This window comes from Schistocerca nitens, chromosome 3 (genome assembly GCF_023898315.1).
Source record: "Schistocerca nitens isolate TAMUIC-IGC-003100 chromosome 3, iqSchNite1.1, whole genome shotgun sequence".
NCBI lineage: Eukaryota > Metazoa > Arthropoda > Insecta > Orthoptera > Acrididae > Schistocerca > Schistocerca nitens.
The window spans coordinates 731,509,731-731,514,797 of record NC_064616.1 but is presented as its reverse complement, the minus strand read 5'-3'; the positions used below and the strand labels follow the sequence as shown (position 1 = coordinate 731,514,797).

The following is a 5,067-nucleotide window of genomic DNA, read 5'->3' as shown; positions in this document are numbered from 1 at the left end:
GAAACACTCCGTCTTCAGGCCACGAGTGGCCTACCGGGACCATCCGACCGCCGTGTCATCCTCAGAGGAGGATGCAGATAGGAGGGGCGTGGGGTCAGCACACCGCTCTCCCAGTCGTTATGATGGTATTCTTGGCCGAAGCCGCTACTATTCGGTCGAATAGCTCCCCAATTGACAACACGAGGCTGAGTGCACCCCGAAAATGGCAACAGCGCATGGCGGCCAGGATGGTCACCCACCCAAGTGCCGACCACGCCCGACAGCGCTTAACTTCGGTGATCTCACGGGAACCGGTGTAGCCACTGCGGCAAGGCCGTTGCCTTTAAGTTACCTGAGCGACTCCAAAACGGCAAGTTTGCAGTTTTAAGTGGAAGAAGAATATTTCGTCGGGTAAACTTACTTCCATGATCTCTCGCCACGTTTCGGCAGACCACTTCCAAACAGACCGGTTCAGTAAACAGTGAAGAAATGATTAAACAGGGTGATTCAGCTGTCCCTACGCCAGATTTTCATAATCTCTCCCTATCTACGCTCAAACTGTTGACCCTACAAGAAAAATCAACAGGACCTTTCTTATAGGAAATTTAATGAAGTTAAATTTTGTTTTCGCTAGTAACTATAGTTTGGAGTTATTCAAGAAAAACGTACAAACACACCCCCCTCTCCTACACTCAGCTCTCACCGGTCAGGATTTATAGTACAGGGTGTTTCAAAAATGACCGGTATATTTGAAACGGCAATAAAAACTAAACGAGCAGCGATAGAAATACACCGTTTGTTGCAATATGCTTGGGCCAACAGTACATTTTCAGGCAGACAAACTTTCGAAATTACAGTAGTTACAATTTTCAACAACAGATGGCGCTGCGGTCTGGGAAACTCTATAGTACGATATTTTCCACATATCCACCATGCATAGCAATAATATGGCGTAGTCTCTGAATGAAATTACCCGAAACCTTTGACAACGTGTCTGGCGGAATGGCTTCACATGCAGATGAGATGTACTGCTTCAGCTGTTCAATTGTTTCTGGATTCTGGCGGTAAACCTGGTCTTTCAAGTGTCCCCACAGAAAGAAGTCACAGGGGTTCCTGTCTGGCGAATAGGGAGGCCAATCCACGCCGCCTCCTGTATGTTTCGGATAGCCCAAAGCAATCACACGATCATCGAAATATTCATTCAGGAAATTAAAGACGTCGGCCGTGCGATGTGGCCGGGCACCATCTTGCATAAACCACGAGGTGTTCGCAGTGTCGTCTAAGGCAGTTTGTACCGCCACAAATTCACGAAGAATGTCCAGATAGCGTGATGCAGTAATCGTTTCGGATCTGAAAAATGGGCCAATGATTCCTTTGGAAGAAATGGCGGCCCAGACCAGTACTTTTTGAGGATGCAGGGACGATGGGACTGCAACATGGGGCTTTTCGGTTCCCCATATGCGCCAGTTCTGTTTATTGACGAAGCCGTCCAGGTAAAAATAAGCTTCGTCAGTAAAGCAAATGCTGCCCACATGCATATCGCCGTCATCAATCCTGTGCACTATATCGTTAGCGAATGTCTCTCGTGCAGCAATGGTAGCGGCGCTGAGGGGTTGCCGCGTTTGAATTTTGTATGGATAGAGGTGTAAACTCTGGCGCATGAGACGATACGTGGACGTTGGCGTCATTTGGACCGCAGCTGCAACACGGCGAACGGAAACCCGAGGCCGCTGTTGGATCACCTGCTGCACTAGCTGCGCGTTGCCCTCTGTGGTTGCCGTACGCGGTCGCCCTACCTTTCCAGCACGTTCATCCGTCACGTTCCCAGTCCGTTGAAAGGTTTCAAACAGATCCTTTATTGTATCGCTTTTCGGTCCTTTGGTTACATTAAACCTCCGTTGAAAACTTCGTCTTGTTGCAACAACACTGTGTTCTAGGCGGTGGAATTCCAACACCAGAAAAATCCTCTGTTCTAAGGAATAAACCATGTTGTCTACAGCACACTTGCACGTTGTGAACAGCACACGCTTACAGCAGAAAGACGACGTACAGAATGGCGCACCCACAGACTGCGTTGTCTTCTATATCTTTCACATCACTTGCAGCGCCATCTGTTGTTGAAAATTGTAACTACCGTAATTTCGAAAGTTTGTCCGCCTGAAAATGTACTGTTGTCCCAAGCATATTGCAACACAAGGTGTATTTCTATCGCTGCTCGTTTAGTTTTTATTGCCGTTTCAAATATACCGGTCATTTTTGAAACACCCTGTATGTTGTTCACGGCACTCCCTCCTACCACTGTGAAAAATATGCGAATGCAAGAATTATATCCCACATTCGAGTTTTTTTTGTCTTAATTGACAGTTCTTTGTCTGGCCTTACTACACCACTGGCTTAGTCGAGCACTCACAAATTGTAAAATTGAAATTTTTGTAAATTTTCCCTAACACTTTTGTGAATTTTAACAGCATAGAATAAATAATTGCATCGCTGTGGTCGCCTGGCCTTCTGACGACGGAACGACTTTGGACCGAATTGTAAAATCAATTAGCCGGCCGCGGTGGTCTAGCGGTTCTGGCGCTGCAGTCCGGAACCGCGGGACTGCTACGGTCGCAGGTTCGAATCCTGCCTTGGGCATGGGTGTGTGTGATGTCCTTAGGTTAGTTAGGTTTAAGTAGTTCTAAGTTCTAGGGGACTTATGACCTAAGATGTTGAGTCCCATAGTGCTCAGAGCCATTTTTGTAAAATCAATTAGTTTTAGCGTATCGTTTACAAGAGTCGTTTTTCTTCCGTTACTTTCATGGGCAAGTTTAAATTAATAATGTTAACGAAATAGCAGAATACGCTGGTGGCGTAATAGCCCAGTCAATGGAGTCGAAAAAGGTCGAATATCAGGAATAATTCGTGTAGTCGGAAATTTTTGTGCAGTGGTAGGAGGGAGTGCCACGAACAACTTACTAGAAATTCTGTCTGTTGGGGGATGAATGTGGGGTAGAGGTGTGTCTCAAGCTCACTTTTGTGCAGTTTCCTTGAATAACTCGAAAACCGTGGCCTCCAGTGAAAACGTATTCCAATACAAAACCTAAATACATTTAATTTCCTTCAAAAAAGGTCCTGTTCATTTTTTTCTGTAGGACTTATAGTTTGTGCTTAGCGAGCGAGAAAATATGAAAATCTTGCACGTGGTTTTTATGGCCAGATATCACATTTCCGGATGCATAAAACGACAGTGGTATGAGCAGCTGAATCATAATGTATATATACATGTTTTTGTGACTGTTCATCGTTGGCGATACATAAACAGATGTACTACGTTTTTCTCTACTTTGGTTCAGCTCCGATTAGTGGCTCAAGAATGTCGGTGCTTAGTAGTCGGATTGTTACAATGCTTGATCTACTAGCCTACTCATATTATTAAGGAACTCTTGGTAGCAGCGTTTTAGTGTGCCATATTTATCCAATGTTGAACTATGTCCTTGTGCTGTGGCAAGTTTCACCGAAAAGGGTGCCGGCCGTTGTGGCCGAGCGGCTCTAGGCGCTTCAGTCTGGAACCGCGCGACCGCTACGGTCTCAGGTTCGAATCCTGCATCGGGCATGGATGTGTGTGACGTCCTTAGGTTAGTTAGGTTTAAGTAGTTCTAAGTTCTAGGGGACTGATGACTTCAGATGTTAAGTCCCATAGTGCTCAGAGCCATTTGAACCGAACTCGGTCAACTCAGTACTAGTGATCTAGCAGTTTACTTTGCATATGTTCTTGCGTTTTGCGGGAAACTATCGTGTGAGAAGTCAGTCGCAACATAAATGAGACTGACGCAAAAATTATATAATTACCAAATACAAGATGTTTCAGCGAACATTTTAGGAGGTAGCAGAGTAGACTCATTCGTATGAACAAGTTCATGTAGCAAGTGTACAGTTTTCATTTGTTACAGAAATACAGCTGCTAGAACGTACAACCAAGAACTATTCACAGACGATGTTAGGCAAAGAAAACGATTAAAATCCATCTACAACTTCAGCGCAATTTCCAATTCTCTTGAAAACGTGTCCGCAGCTCGTGGTCGTGCGGTAGCGTTCACGCTTCCCACGCCCGGGTTCCCGGGTTCGATTCCCGGCAGGGTCGGGATTTTCTCTGCCTCGTGATGACTGGGTGTTGTGTGATGTCCTTAGGTTAGTTAGGTTTAAGTAGTTGTAAATTCTAGGGGACCGGTGACCTCAGATGGTAAGTCCCATAGTGCTCAAAGTCATTTTTGGAGATCAGTGCTGGCAGCACACTGAAATGTAGTGCTGTCGGAAGGCAGTCACTTTCTCCATCAATATGTGGTAGGCTGCGAGCAGCACGTAGTTCATCAGGTGAAGACCATAATGTCGAGTACATTTTCGACTAGTTCATAGACTGTGCTGGAGAATCTAGGACGTAGACCCACTACTGTATCATAATCATGGAATCAAGTGCTATTATTGTGAATGCTAGTGTTGATGATCAACTCATGATGAGAGCTGGAACGCTGGCTCACTTGTAATGACCTTACGTGTCCTCCTTATTCTGCTATATTCATTTAACAGGCTGTTAACTGCTGAGTCAGTTCCTTGCTATGTGTTCTTGTGTAAGATATAGAGTTTCTTGCATCATGTTTTAGGATCTAACAAATATGCTTGTATATGTAGACAGTATGGCTAACCGCCCATTGACCTTCGTCTGTGCGAGTGCGCCCAGGTTGCCCTAACCCTTACGGGAATTGTCAACTCAAGTGGGCGCGAGTAACTAGTGGATGGGCAAAGTATCTATTAGGAACGTTTCGTATGTGATTGTGGACAGTTGGGAATGTGGGTCTCACTGGAAGTGCGTAAGGGATAAGTCCCTGCAGTCGCGCTATTCATCTGTGTCCTCGGTGGCTCAGGAGACAAGTTGGCCTTTGGCTGTGCTGCGGTGAGGACGCGCTGTTTGTGTTCCTGCCGCGGAGCGAGCGCTCGTGTTGTTTACATCGTACTCGGCCGTTTGGCGCGTGCCGTACTCAGCATATAGATCACTATGGCGCACCAATGCAGAAAATCGACGCTCAAATTTACGTTCCGCAACGAATTTGC

General features: G+C 45.9%; 1 pseudogene; it reads right to left on the bottom strand.

The window, feature by feature from the left end:
- Positions 1-203: 203 nt before the first annotated feature.
- LOC126250237 (5S ribosomal RNA) lies at positions 204-321 on the bottom strand (annotated as a pseudogene).
- Positions 322-5,067: the final 4,746 nt, after the last annotated feature.